At 47.0% G+C, this 16,081-nt stretch overlaps 1 pseudogene; it reads left to right on the top strand.

The window, feature by feature from the left end:
- LOC135524310 (WW domain-containing oxidoreductase-like) overlaps positions 1 to 16,081 on the top strand; it is a 240,691-nt pseudogene that overhangs the window by 87,516 nt on the left and 137,094 nt on the right.

Below are 16,081 nucleotides of genomic sequence, written 5' to 3' on the forward strand. Positions count from 1 at the left end.
AAGCACACACATGCATACACACTTAAATGTTTTACTTAAATGTGTATTGCCAATGGAGACTAACTCATGTACTTTCAATAAAGTCCTTGACTGGATTTTTCCTGTCAAATGTAGACTTTTCTACACTGAACAAAAATATAAACGCAATATTCAACATTTTCAAACGTTTTACTGGTTACAGTTCATATAAGTAAATCAGTCAATTAAAAAACATGAATTAGGCCCTAATCATGACTGGGAATACAGATATGCATCTGTTGGGCACAGATACCTTTAAAAAAGGTAGGGGTGTGGATCAGAAAATTCGTCAGTATCTGGTGTGACCACTATTTGCCTCATTCATCGCGACACAACTCCTTCACATAGAGTTGATCAGGCTGTTGATTGTGGCCTGTGGAATGTTGTCCCACTCCTCTTCAATGTCTGTGCGAAGTTGCTGAATATTGGCGGGAAGTGGAACACGATGTCGCACACCTCCGTCCAGAGCATCCCAAACGTGCTCAACGGGTGACATGTCTGGTGAGTATGCAGGCCATGGAAGAACTGGGACATGGTCAGCATCCAGGAATTGTGTCCAGATCCTTTGTCACATGGGGCCATGCATTATCGTTCTGTAGTGTGAGGTGATGGTGGCGGATGAATGTCAGGACAATGGGGCTCAGGATCTCATCACGGTATATCTGTGAATTCAAATTGCCATCAATAAAATGTAATTGTGTTGGTTGTCCGTAGCTTATGCCTGCCCATACGATAACCCCGCCGCCACCCTGGGGCATTCTGTTCATAACGTTGACATCAGCAAACCCAGACAACGTTGAAACCGGGATTCATCCGTGAAGAGCACACTTCTCCAGCATGCCAGTGGCCATCGAAGGTGAGCAATTGACCACTGATGTCAGGTCAACCCTGGTGAGGACCACAAGCATGCAGATGAGCTTCCCTGAGATGGTTTCTGATAGTTTGTGCAAACCCACAGTTTCATCAGCTGTCCGGGTGGCTGGTCTCAGATGACCACGCAGGGGAAGAAGCTGGATGTGGAGGTCCTGGGCTGGCGAGGTTATACGTGGTCTGCGGTTGTGAGGTCGGTTGGACGTACTGCCAAATTCTCTACAATGACGTTGGATGCGGCTTATGGTAGAGAAATTAACATTCAATTCTCTGGCAACAGCTCTGGTGGACATTCTTGCAGTCATCATGCCAATTGCACGCTCCCTCAAAACTTGAGACATTTGTGGCATTTTGTTGTGTGACAAAACTTCACATTTTAGAGTGGCCTTTTATTGTCCCCAGCACAAGTGCACCTGTGTAATGATCATGCTGTTTAATCAGCTTCTTGATATGCCACACCTGTCAGGGGGATGGATTATCTTGGCAAAGGAGAAATGCTCACTAACAGGGATATAAACACATCTGTGAACAACATTTGAGAGCCATACGCTTTTTGTACGTATGTAACATTTCTGGGATATTTTATTTCAGCTCATGAAAAATGGAACCAACACTTTACATGTTGTGTTAATATTTTTTGTTCAGTGTGGTTAAACAAAGTTAATCTTGGTTCCTCCCTCTCCCAGGTTTACAGATCTGCTGGACCAGTCTGGTAAGGTGGACCTGGCTGTGTTGTCTCCTCTTCCCAGACTACTGGACAATGCTGGCCAACAACCGGGCCAAGCTGTGTAACCTCCTGTTCTCCAACGAGCTCCACCGACGCCTCGTGCCCCACTGTGTCACTGCCAACGCAGTGCACCCTGGGAACTTGATGTACACGGCCATCCATCGTACATCGTTCTTCACCCTGGCTTGCCCGTTCACCAAGTCTACGGTAAGGAAGCGGATAATTAAGACTTCTGGTGTTAGAAAGATGGCCTGTCACTATGTGGGCTAAACTAGATATGAGTGAGTTATTTGTGTCATTTAATAGATGGCTTCTTGGTTGTTGAGTCAGTTTCCTTTATGGCGACTGGAACTGACTGGCTGTTTTGGAGAGTGGGAATAGATGCTACTGTTCATGGTCCTCTTACTTTATTCTGTAGTCTCAACTGTCCCTCATTAGTCCAAATATTAGTCTTGGCATCTATCTGCGAGAGGAGGAGAGAGGGAAGGATGGAGGAGAGGAAAAGGAAGGAGCAGATCTCTGGAGCAGTCAGGGTTCAGGGAGAGAGTGTGACTTTCACAGAGATGGCGAGAGAAGGAGATATTCACTGGCTTGTTTTTCCTCTTTTCCTCTTCATCCTGTCTTTGTTAGTTTAGCTCTGAGAGCGTGTCCTCTCTTCTCCCCGTGAGGCTACATATCCTAAACCGTTACTGCTCGGAGACTATAGTGTTACGGTATAGTGTAGCTCCTACTCTCTTTTCATACCGTGCTCACATATGGCTTTCCAATCATAGATGTTTTATCCATGACCAGCTCCCGTGTGGAGAATGTATGATCAACATTATAGGTTATAACAGCAGAATTGACACCCCCCAGTATATCCTCCCTCTTTATAGATACTATCTCCATATGTTATATTACAACTCAGTCTCAGTGCATGCCCTTCTCTCTGTAATGTTGATATGCACACAGGTGATTTTAAATGGAAACAATGCATGTACTTACATACTTTTTACTTATTACTGGCATGGATATTTACAATGTCATTACTATGGTGTATGTGAACTATAGCATGTACCACTGTGATTTATCATCAACTACCCTGCAGGCCAAACACACATACACTCCTGCTCTTCAAGACTTCTCTACTAATCCTGCTTCGCTTGACTGTAGGCCACATGCTGCTGTTATATAGACTTCAGCTTGGACTGTTACATCACTGCATTAGGCCCTCTAGTGTTTTCACTGCAGGCACGATGGGATGTGGTCAGGCACAGGGAGTCAGGGAGAGGGAATCAGGCAGAGGGAGTCAGGCAGAGGGAGTCAGGCAGAGGGAATCAGGCAGAGGGAGTCAGGCACAGGGAGTCAGGCACAGGGAGTCAGGCAGAGTGAGTCAGGCACAGGGAGTCAGGCAGAGGGAGTCAGGCAGAGGGAGTCAGGCACAGGGAGTCAGGCAGAGGGATCAGGCAGAGGAGTCAGGCAGGGGAGTCAGGCAGAGGGAGTCAGGCAGAGGGAGTCAGGCAGGAGTCAGGCAGAGGGAGTCAGGCACAGGCAGAGGGATCAGGCCGAGGGAGTCAGGCAGGGAGTCAGGCAGGGAGTCAGGCAGAGGGAGTCAGGCAGGAGTCAGGCAGGGAATCAGGCAGAGGGAGTCAGGCAGAGGGAATCAGGCAGAGGGAGTCAGGCAGGGAGGGCAGAGTCAGGCAGAGGGAGTCAGGCAGAGGGAGTCAGGCAGAGGGAGTCAGGCAGAGGGAGTCAGGCAGAGGGAGTCAGGCAGAGGGAGTCAGGCAGAGGGAGTCAGGCCGAGGGAGTCAGGCAGAGGGAGTCAGGCAGAGGGAGTCAGGCAGAGGGAGTCAGGCAGGGAGGGAATCAGGCCGGCAGGGGAGTCAGGCAGAGGGAGTCAGGCAGAGGGAGTCAGGCACAGGGAGTCAGGCACAGGGAGTCAGCACAGGGAGTCAGGCAGGCAGAGGGGAGTCAGGCAGAGGAGTCAGGCAGAGGGAGTCAGCAGAGAGAGTCAGCACAGGGAGTCAGCAGAGAGAGTCAGCACAGGGAGTCAGGCACAGGGAGTCAGCAGAGAGAGTCAGCAGAGAGAGTCAGCACAGGGAGTCAGGCACAGGGAGTCAGGCAGCAGAGAGAGTCAGGCAGTCAGGCAGCACAGGGAGTCAGGCAGTCAGGCAGAGGGAGTCAGGCAGAGGGAAGGCACAGGGAGTCAGGCAGAGGAGTCAGGCAGAGGGAGTCAGGCAGCAGGGAGTCAGGCAGAGGAGTCAGCAGAGGAGTCAGGCAGAGGGAGTCAGGCCGAGGGAGTCAGTCAGGCAGAGGGAGTCAGGCAGAGGGAGTCAGGCAGAGGAGTCAGGGGAGTCAGAGAGGAGTCAGGCAGGAGTCAGGCAGCAGGGAGTCAGGCAGAGGGAATCAGGCAGTCAGGCAGAGAGGAGTCAGGCACAGGGAATCAGGCAGTCAGGCAGAGGGAGTCAGGGAGTCAGGCAGAGGGAGTCAGCAGAGAGAGTCAGCAGGCAGCACAGGGAGTCAGCAGGGAGTCAGGCAGCAGGGAGTCAGCAGAGGAGTCAGGGGAGTCAGGCAGAGGAGTCAGGCAGAGTCAGCAGAGAGAGTCAGCACAGGGAGTCAGGGAGGGAGTCAGGCAGAGAGAGTCAGGGGGAGTCAGGGGAGTCAGGCAGAGAGAGTCAGCAGAGAGAGTCAGCAGAGAGAGTCAGCAGAGAGAGTCAGCACAGGGAGTCAGGCAGAGGGAGTCAGCAGAGAGAGTCAGCAGAGAGAGTCAGCACAGGGAGTCAGGCAGAGGGAGTCAGGCAGAGGGAGTCAGCAGAGAGAGTCAGCAGAGAGAGTCAGCACAGGGAGTCAGGCAGAGGGAGTCAGCAGAGAGAGTCAGCAGAGAGAGTCAGCAGAGAGAGTCAGCAGAGGGAGTCAGCAGAGAGTCAGCAGAGAGAGTCAGCACAGGGAGTCAGGAGAGAGTCAGCAGGGCAGAGAGAGTCAGTCAGCAGAGAGTCAGCACAGGGAGTCAGGAGAGTCAGCAGGGAGTCAGGCAGAGGAGTCAGCAGAGAGAGTCAGCAGGGAGTCAGGCAGAGGAGAGTCAGCAGCAGCAGAGAGAGTCAGCAGCAGAGGCAGAGAGAGTCAGCAGAGAGTCAGCACAGGGAGTCAGCAGAGAGAGTCAGCAGAGAGAGTCAGCAGAGAGAGTCAGCACAGGGAGTCAGCAGAGAGAGTCAGCAGAGAGAGTCAGCAGAGAGAGTCAGCAGAGAGAGTCAGCACAGGGAGTCAGGCAGAGGGAGTCAGCAGAGAGAGTCAGCAGAGAGAGTCAGGCAGAGGGAATCAGGCAGAGGGAGTCAGGCAGAGGGAGTCAGGCAGAGGGAATCAGGCAGAGAGAGTCAGGCACAGGGAGTCAGCAGAGAGAGTCAGCAGAGAGAATCAGGCACAGGAAGTCTCTCACCAGGTTTTACTCAACACTACTCTGTTCCTCTTGCTCAACTATTATCTGCAGCTACCTGATGGCTCCCCAATGAGTCCTGTATATGCAGCCTAGTTTCTCCTCCAGACCAGACCAGGGCGGGGTGTTTTTCTAATGAACTGACGAACTGACTGGTGTAGATGTTTGTAAATATTAAAGGACAAAGGTAGCTAGCTAGCACTGGTAATTAAATCCTGGTGTGCTGACACAGCGCTTAGCTTAGCGTCCTGTGTCTGATAAAGACCACACACACACACACACACCATATATGCATACACACTACACACCCTTAAGCTAAGCATTTTTGTGTTATTTAAATCAGAGGTTGATAAGGCGTCTGAACGGGTACCTTATTTAGCGCCCCAGCCTCTCTCCTCTTTCCCCACATTAAGGCTTAATGAAACAGCGATATTATTTCAGTTATTGGGAGCAGGGATATGAGCAGGGATATGAAGATGCTATCGTTTTAATTGCTAGCGTTTGCTTGCGGGATCCGTGGAGATTGTTCCAGGATGCAAACATAAACAGAATGTCTTCTCAAAAAAAACTATCCAAAAGCCCCCGTGTGTGTCTGTTGTGCAATTAACTCAGGCTTAGTTTAAAACACAGGCCTGATTTATAGGACCACAGGTGGAGTGGTACACACACACACACACACACACACACACACACACACACACACACACACACACACACACACACACACACACACACACACACACACACACACACACACACACACACACACACACACACACACACACACACACACACACACACACACAAGGTACAGACAATCACTGAAACACCTGGAGCAACATGTGTCTGAAAATGTTTTATTTGATAGTTGTTAAAGCGGGTTAATGTCTTGGATCATTAGATTCTCTCACAGACCACTGTATAGACGGGTTGGTTGTTTAGCAACAAAACCGACACGTGCGCATCTATGGTGCAAACAGACGGTTGGGGTTGGCTTAGATTATTGACAACATGGAAACTACAGTGGCAAGAAAAAGTAAGTAACCCTTTGGAATTACCTGGATTTCTGCATAAATGAGTCATAAAATTGGATCTGATCTTCATCTTAGTCGCAACAATAGACAAACACAGTGTGCTTAAACTAATAACACACAAAGTGTTGTATTTTTCGTGTCTATACTGAATACATAATTTACACATTCACAGTGTAGGTTGGAAAAAGTATGTGAACCCCTAGGCTAATTGAAGTCAGGAGTCAGCTGACCTGGAGTCCAACCAATGAGACGAGATTGGAGATGTTGGTTAGAGCTGCCTTGCCCTATAAAAACACTCACAAAATGTGAGTTTGCTATTCACAAGAAGCATTGCCTGATGTGAACAATGCTTTGAACAAAAGAGATCTCAGAAGACCTAAGATTAATTGTTGACTTGCATAAAGTTGGAAAGAGTTACAAAAGTATCTCTAAAAGCCTTGATGTTCATCAGTCCACGGTAAGACAAATTGTCAATAAATGGAGAAAGTTCAGCACTGTTGCTACTCTCCCTAGGAGTGGCCATCCTGCAAAGATGACTGCAAGAGCACAGTGCAGAATGCTTAATGAGGTTAAGAAGAATCCTAGAGTGTCAGCTAAAGACTTACAGAAATCTCTGGAACATGCTAACATCTCCGTTGACGAGTCTACGATACGTAAAACACTAAACAAGAATGGTGTTCATGGGAGGACACCCCAGAAGAAGCCACTGCTGTCCAAAAAAACATTGCTGCACACCTGAAGTTTGCAAAGGTGCACCTGGATGTTCCATAGCGTTTCTGGCAAAATATTATGTGGACAGATTAAACTGAAGTTGAGTTGTTTGGAAGGAACACAAAACACTATGTTTGGGGGGAAAAAGGCACAGAACACCAACATCAAAACCTCATCCCAACTGTAAAGTACGGTGGAGGGAGCATCATGGTTTGGGGCTGCCTGGCTGCCTCAGGGCCTGGACAGCTTGCTATCAGCAACGCAAAAATGAATTCCCAAGTTTATCAAGACATTTTGCAGGAGAATAAAAAGGCTATCTGTCCACCAATTGAAGCTCAACAGCAGTTGGGTGATGTAATAGGAAAACAACCCAAATCACAGAATGTCGTCAACAGAAGAAACTTCTGGAGTGGCCCAGTCAGAGTCCTGACCTCAACCCGATTTAAAATGCTGTGGCATGACCTCGAGAGCGGTTCACACCAGACATCCTAAGAATACTGCTGAACTAAAACAGTTTTATAAAGAGGAATGGTCCAAAATTCCCGTCTGCCAAATGACTTAAATGTAAATGTAAATGTAATGCACAATGAATGAGCACTTGTTGCCTCTACAATACATTGCTACATTTGCTACAGCAAATTTTTTCAATATTAGCATTGACATGATATCTGTCAAAACACCTCAGAACAAGACATGGTATCAAGAACGAGATGAAATCAGCTGAAACGAGCCACTTACAATTCCCCACATGGCAGTTTCTTGTCATTGTTTCCAGCTAAATGGCCATCCAGAATCACAACAACACCCATCATTCTGCCATATATACAGTGCATTCGGAAAGTATTCAGACCCCTTGACTTTTACCATATTTTGTTACGTTTCAGCTTTATTCTAAAATGTATTCAATTGTTTTCTACCCTTATCAATCTACACACAATACCCCATAATGGCAAAGCAAAAACAGATTTTTAGACATTTCTGCAAATGTATAAACATTTTTAAAATGAAATATCACATTTACATATCACAAGTATTCAGACCCTTTACTCAGTACTTTGTTGAAGCACCCTTGGAATCGATTACAGACTCTTCTTGGGTATGACCCTACAATGTTGACGCTACAATATTCTCCCATTCTTCTCTGCAGATCCTCTCAAGCTCTGTCAGGTTGGATGGGGAGTGTCGCTGCACAGCTATTTTCAGGTCTCTCCAGAGATGTTCGATCGGGTTCAAGTACTGGCTCTGTCTGGGCCACTCAAGGACATTCAGAGACTTTCAGAGACCACTCCTGCGCTGTCTTGGCTGTGTGCTTAGGGGCGTAGTTCTGTTAGACTGTGGGCGAAGGTTCACCTTCCGAGGTCCTGAGCGCTCTGGAGCAGGTTTTCCTCAAGGATATCTCTGTACTTCGTTCATCTTTCCCTTGATCCTGACTAGTCTCCCAGTCCCTGCCAATGAAAAACATTCCCACAGCATGATGCTGCCACCACCATGCTTCATCGTAGGGATGGTGCCAGGTTTCCACTAGACATGACGCTTGGCATTCAGGCTAAAGAGTTCAATCTTGGTTTCATCAGACCAGAGAATCTTGTTTCTCATGGTCTGAGAGTCTTTAGGTGCCTTTTGGCAAACTCCAAGCGGGCTGTCATGTGCCTTTTACTGAGGAGTGGCTTCTGTCTGGCCACTCTAACATAAACGCCTGATTTGGTGGAGTTTTGCAGAGATGGTTGTCCTTCTGGAAGGTTGTCCGATCTCTACAGAGGAACTCTGGAGCTCTGTCAGAGTGACCATTGGGTTCTGGTCACCTCCCTGACCAAGGCCCTTCTCCCCCTGATTGCTCAGTTTGGCCGGGCGGCCAGCTCAAGGAAGAGTCTTGGTGGTCCCAAACATCTTCCATTTAAGAATGATGGAAGCCACTTTGTTCTTGGGGACCTTCAATGCTGCAGAAATGTGTTTGTACCCTTCCTCAGATTTGTTCCTCGACACAGTCCTGTCTCGGAGCTCTACGGACAATTCCTTCAAATTCATGGCTTGGTTTTTTGCTCTGACATGCACTGTCAACTGTGCGACCTTATATAGCCAGGTGTGTGCTTTTCCAAATCATGTCCAATCAATTGAATTTACCACAGGTGGGCTCCAATCAAGTTGTAGAAACACCTCAAGCACGATCAATGGAAACAGGATGCACCTGAACTAAATGTTGATTCTCATAGTGAAGGGTCTGAATACTTATGTAAATAACATATTCCTGTTTATAAATGTAAAATGTTTTATAAAAACCTGTTTTCGCTTTGTCATCATCATGGTATTGTGGGTAGATTGATGAAAAACATTAATTAAATGATCTTTAGAATAAGGCTGTAAGGTAATAAAATGTGGAAAAAGTCAAAGGGTCTGAATAGTTCCGAATGCACCGTATATTGCCTAGTTCAGTGCGCTGTATGCACTGTTAGCTGGTTTCGGCCCATACACTCAAATTAATGAAGAAATCCGGTGTTCGTTTTCATTAAATATACAATATTATTAATGCTCTCCTTACCAGTCAAGTGTTGTATTTTAGTGGCTTAAATATCTAAAGCAGTCATCTGAGGAGAAAGAATAACAAAATATATTCCTAATATTATCATAGCAGGGTATTGCAGCTCCCTCCCTCACTGTGATCAGAGTGGAGCAAGGCATCTATGAAGAGCCATGACGTTTTAATCATCAGCCAGACTATCACTCACTAACATCATGTTCCACTCTCCATGCCTTCATCTGGCTTATCAGAGATCGTACGGCCGTGCCTGGCCCCCCGTTTCCCGCTAGTAGATAATCCAACGCCTTTAAAGTGGGAGTTTCACTCTGTCCTTTAGTGCGGTTATCACAACTGAATACTCTAGCCTGCAATGGTGTGTATGTGCGAGAGGCTAAACGCATCTCTTATCTCTAGCTTTAGGATGTGAGGGAAAATGAATGTGGAAATATAGAGCATTCTGAGTGAGTTAAATCCCACACAGCACTCATGTCTACTGTCTAGCTCTATAGTTTAGGTCATATTGTGGTTGAGAGTGCGTGCGTGTGTGTGTGTATGCATGTGTGTGCGTGCGTGTGTGTATGCATGTGTGTGTGCGTGTGTGTGTGTATGCATGTGTGTGTGCGTGTGTGTGTGTATGCATGTGCGTGTGCGTGTGTGTGTGTATGCATGTGTGTGTGTGTGTGTGTGTGTGTATGCATGTGTGTGTGCGTGTGTGTGTGTATGCATGCGTGTGTGTGTGTATGCATGTGTCTGTGAGTGTGTGTGTGTGTATGCATGTGTGTGTGCGTGTGTGTGTGTATGCATGTGTGTGTGAGTGTGTGGGTGTATGCATGTTTGTGTGCGTGTGTGTGTGTATGCATGTGTGTATGCGTGTGTGTGTGTATGCATGTGTGTGTGCGTGTGTGTATGCATGTGTGTGTGCGTGTGTGTGTGTATGCATGTGTGTGTGCGTGTGTGTATGCATGTGTGTGTGAGTGTGTGTGTGTATGCATGTGTGTGTGCGTGTGTGTGTGTACGTAACCAGCGGTGTAAAGTAAAAATACTTGAAAGTACTACTGAAGTAGTTTTTGGAGGGTTTCCGTACTTTGCTATTTATATTTTTGACAACTTTTTTTTATTCCACTACATTCCGAAAGAAAATAATGTACTTTTTACTCCATTTTCTCATACAAAAGTACTCGTTACATTCTTAATGCTTAGCAGGACAGGAATATTGGCCAATTTATTGGCCAATATTGGCGTTTATCAAGAGAACATCCCTGGTCATCCCTACTGCCTCTAATCTGACGGACTCACTAAACACAAATGCTTCGCTTGTAAATGAGTGTTGGAGTGTTCCTCTGGATATCCGTAAATAAAAACCAGGAAAAATGTACCGTCTGGTTCGCTTAATATAAGGAATTTGTAATTATTTATATTTTTACTTTTGATTATGTATATTTTAGCAATTGCATTTACTTTCGACAATTAAGTATATTTAAAACCAAATACTTTTTTTTTTACCAAAAGGATTTTACTCAAAGTAATATTTTACTGGGTGACTTTTACTTTTACTTGAGTCATTTTCTATTAAGGTTTCTTTTAACTTTAACTCAAGTATGATGATTGGGTACTTTTCCCACCACTGTATGTAACCTTTCATTCTTAAGACAATTTCTTCACTAGCATCTTCACTACTACTTCAGGAGCTTCTCTGGGTGGAAGTTGCACTTAGACACTGGTCTAGAATCAGTTTACCCTAATCAGATCCTAACCTCAACCATTAGGCATAAAACACAAGACCGACCTGAGATTAGTATCTAAGGGCAACTTCACTCCACTTTAATGGTCGGAGAAGAGGTGGGTTGTGGGTAGAGGTTCAGAGGAGTCTCTCTGGTTCAATGTTCATTCCCTGGGGGGGTGTACCTTCAGCACCCACTCAAGCATACTAATAATTACCCAGCATTCAGCCTGGGGTACCAGCACACCCTTTCACATGTGCAGGGTAGAACTTCTGACCAGGCGCCGTCCAGCACTCAGACAGTCGTAAACTATTCAGCTCTGTCCTTTGAGTGACGACACAAGACAGGCCCTTTAACTAGCTCCTCTGCGCTTTGCTCTCCATCCTACATTTTCTCTCTCTCTCTCTCTCTCTCTCTCTCTCTCTCTCTCTCTCTGTCCCACTCCCTCCCCTCTCTCTCTCTCTCTCTCTGTCCCACTCCCTCCCCTCTCTCTCTCTCTCTGTACCCCTCCCCCACTCTCTCTCTCTCTCTCCTCCCTCTCTCTCTCTCTCTCTCTGTGTACCCCTCCCCCCCACTCTCTCTCTCTCTCTCTCTCTCTCTCTCTCTGTCTTGGTTCAGGGTATCGCAGGCTCTGCTCTGCTGCTATTAGGAGATGACTCAACAAGGTGCACAGGTCACTGACCACAGAAATACATAATGACCTGTCTGAGACACTCTGAGAGTGTGTGTATGAGAGAGAGAATGTATACATCTCAGTGCTGCTACTGTACAGTAGCGCCTCACTGTCAGGTGTAAGGTCACACATACACACAGGCGGAGAGTTTAGCCCCATCACAGTGGCTCTGCTGTGGGCTGTGACAGCCTCTCTGTGCCGGTCTGTGTGGTGCTCAGCCATGCAGAGAGAGAGAGATTGGGGGGGGGGGGGGCACAGAGGTCTCTCCAGTTCCAGACCTCTACAGCTGTATTGGGGGTAATGAGCTGCCAGCTCCCTGGGATGAAGTCATTACAGTTGATTAGGAACAGCACAGGTAGAGAACATCTTCATTCACACTGGAGAGACACTACAGTGATACAGAGCACTGAAATAGAACTACAGGCTCAAAGCAGGATTACTTTAGCTGTACCTCTAGCCTTCCTCTAGCTCCAGACACCTCAGGGAGGCCATTAGGACCTGTTGCCCACTAAGGGTGTATGTGTCTGGGCTGGGGCTAGGCCGAGGCTGGCCTAAATTACCCCCGACCTGGAGGTCAGGCCTAGACAGACTGCTAAGACCCAGGGAGCCACTCTCATAAAGACCCAGGGAGCCACTCTCATAAAGACCCAGATCAGAGAAAAGACCAGGCTACACAGCCCTGACCTCTTATATTTACTCCTCTCTTCATCCCTCCACCCCACACTACCAATATCTCTCCCTTGACCTCTTATATTTACTCCTCTCTTCATCCCTCCACCCCACACTACCAATATCTCTCCCCTGACCTCTTATATTTACTCCTCTCTCCACCCCACACTCATCCCTCCACCCCCACACTACCAATATCTCTCCCCTGACCTCTTATATTTACTCCTCTCTTCATCCCTCCACCCCACACTACCAATATCTCTCCCTTGACCTCTTATATTTACTCCTCTCTTCATCCCTCCACCCCACACTACCAATATCTCTCCCCTGACCTCTTATATTTACTCCTCTCTTCATCCCTCCACCCCCACACTACCAATATCTCTCCCCTGACCTCTTATATTTACTCCTCTCTTCATCCCTCCACCCCACACTACCAATATCTCTCCCTTGACCTCTTATATTTACTCCTCTCTTCATCCCTCCACCCCACACTACCAATATCTCTCCCTTGACCTCTTATATTTACTCCTCTCTTCATCCCTCCACCCCACACTACCAATATCTCTCCCCTGACCTCTTATATTTACTCCTCTCTTCATCCCTCCACCCCACACTACCAATATCTCTCCTCTGACCTCTTATATTTACTCCTCTCTTCATCCCTCCACCCCACACTACCAATATCTCTCCCTTGACCTCTTATATTTACTCCTCTCTTCATCCCTCCACCCCACACTACCAATATCTCTCCCTTGACCTCTTATATTTACTCCTCTCTTCATCTCTTCATCCCTCCACCCCCCTCACCCCACTACCAATATCTCTCCCCTGACCTCTTATATTTACTCCTCTCTTCATCCCTCCACCCCACACTACCAATATCTCTCCCCTGACCTCTTATATTTACTCCTCTCTTCATCCCTCCACCCCACACTACCAATATCTCTCCCTGACCTCTTATATTTACTCCTCTCTTCATCCCTCCACCCCACACTACCAATATCTCTCCCTGACCTCTTATATTTACTCCTCTCTTCCATCCCTCCACCCCACACTACCAATATCTCTCCCTTGACCTCTTATATTTACTCCTCTCTTCATCCCTCCACCCCACACTACCAATATCTCTCCCTGACCTCTTATATTTACTCCTCTCTTCATCCCTCCACCCCACACTACCAATATCTCTCCCCGACCTCTTATATTTACTCCTCTCTTCATCCCTCCACCCCCACACTACCAATATCTCTCCTCTGACCTCTTATATTTACTCCTCTCTTCATCCCTCCCTTGACCCCACACTACCAATATCTCTCCCTGACCTCTTATATTTACTCCTCTCTTCATCCCTCCACCCCACACTACCAATATCTCTCCTCTGACCTCTTATATTTACTCCTCTCTTCATCCCTCCACCCCACACTACCAATATCTCTCCCCTGACCTCTTATATTTACTCCTCTCTTCATCCCTCCACCCCCACACTCCACCATCCCTCCACCCCACACTACCAATATCTCTCCCTTGACCTCTTATATTTACTCCTCTCTTCATCCCTCCACCTCACACTACCAATATCTCTCCCCTGACCTCTTATATTTACTCCTCTCTTCATCCCCCCACCCCACACTACCAATATCTCTCCCCTGACCCCATAGTGGAGAAAAGAGGAAAATCCTCACCTATTTCTCCCCCCCTCTCCGTCCTCCACCCCCCCTCTTTGTTGTGACATGGCAGCTGATGGACTATTCTTCAAATTGATTTCTAAAATGTGCATAAGCAGCGATCCCCCAGCCCAGATTACCTATTGATTTTTAATATGAAAAGCTCATTACAGAAGCAGGAAACTGCAACACAAAAAGCTAGCTAACCTTTGCATAAATCCTTTAATTGAATTTCCAGAGCCTGTGGTTCTACATGTTTTAATTAAATCCATTTCTTTTTTTCCTGCCAGTGTTGCTGTGTGATTTGCATGCTATGAAGTGGAAGCCGGCCCAGATAAAGTGCCATTGATCCTTATTAAGACTCACCTCTGGGCTCGCTCTAAACCACACACACAAATTAAATGTGTTCATGGTGCATACACTTATTGCCCACATGAACGGATTAGGGAGTGAGAAAGAGGGGGGGGGAGGGAGAGGTGTGGAGAAGAGGGCGGTATTAATGCTCGTTCATATTAATGTAATATTTCACCTTAGCTTCTGTGGGTGAGTTTATAAAGTGCTTGTTTATAAATACAGTTTGGCCTGGATGCTACATTGGTTTCACATCAAACTCACCAGAGACCCACTGCTGTATTTGAGACTGGGAGAGACTCGTATGTTAAAATGCATAGGCATGCATATGTGATGATGTGTGACCTTTTATAATACACAAGTGTGTGTGTGTGTGTGTCCCCGTGTGTGTGCATGTGTGTCCATGCATCTCAGTGTGTGTGTGTGTGTGTGTGTGTGTGTGTGGGGGTGTGTGTGTGTGTGTTTGCGTGTGTGTGTGCGTGCGTGTGTGTCTGTGTGTGTGTGTTAGAGATGTATCCTGTTGTTTGTGCTAGGTGATAGCCAGCAGACAGAGAAGGCCTCTCTCCTATGCAGACTGGGAGCAGATGAACCTGTAACCTCTGCCACGTGCTTCTTCCCTGCTCCTCTCTGCTCCTCTGTGTTCCTCTTTCTGTCGTCAGGTCCTCTAAACACTACCTCACTTTATAAGGCACGCCCTGCTGATTAATAACACACACATAGAGGCCCTAGCGCACACACACCCTAGCGCACACACACCCTAGCGCACACACACACACACACACACACACACACACACACACACACACACACACACACACACACACACACACACACACACACACACACACACACACACACACACACACACACACACACACACACACAGAGGAAATAAAGGGCCAGCAGAGCAGAAGAGAGAGAGGGACTGTATATCTACTTTATAGTGCGTGTATTGGAAATAAATCTTTACACTGTACCATTGCCTCTCTGTTAATATCATCCCATCTCTCTCTCTCTCTCTACTTCATGCTTCATTTTTTCCGTTTCTTGCTTGCTGTCCCTCTTTCTTACTCTCTTGCTCTCTTTCTCTCTCATTACAGCATCGACATGGCCTGATCAGTGTGATCTCACACACTGATTGCCAGCAGTGTGTGGTGGTATTGACACAGGTCTGTCCTCTCCGGTCCTCTGGTCTGGCATATTGTCTGGACAGGTCTCCTCCTCCTCTCTCAATCTGACCATGGCCACGGCTCTCTCTTCTCCTCTTCGTCATCCTCCTCTTCGTCATCCATTAGCAACAGACACAAACAATAGAATATTGCCATTTAAACAAGCACATCCCTCTATTCGATCTATGCCACTTAGTCAGACATATGAATTCGGAGGTTTGTCTCATATCTAATAGGGGTTAGTAATATTGCTTCCCTGTGAGCTGAATAGAGTGGTCTCTGAGAGCTAAATGCTTTTAATGTACACACACACATTTACATAAGTGTGTGTGTGAGTGGAGGGGTGAAAGGCCAGCAGCCACCTATAGGAGGCAGTCTATTCCCCAGGGACACCTGGATGGAATTATCACACCTGACCTCTGACCTCTAATAATGCTGCTTATGTAAACAACTGCTAAATAGACAGACAGTGGGATGGATGTGTGGGAATGGATGTGCTAAATGAGTTTGTACCAACTTCTTTTTCCTTATTGGTATCAATGTGTCT

Source organism: Oncorhynchus masou, chromosome 31 (assembly GCF_036934945.1).
Source record: "Oncorhynchus masou masou isolate Uvic2021 chromosome 31, UVic_Omas_1.1, whole genome shotgun sequence".
Taxonomy (NCBI): Eukaryota; Metazoa; Chordata; class Actinopteri; order Salmoniformes; family Salmonidae; genus Oncorhynchus; species Oncorhynchus masou.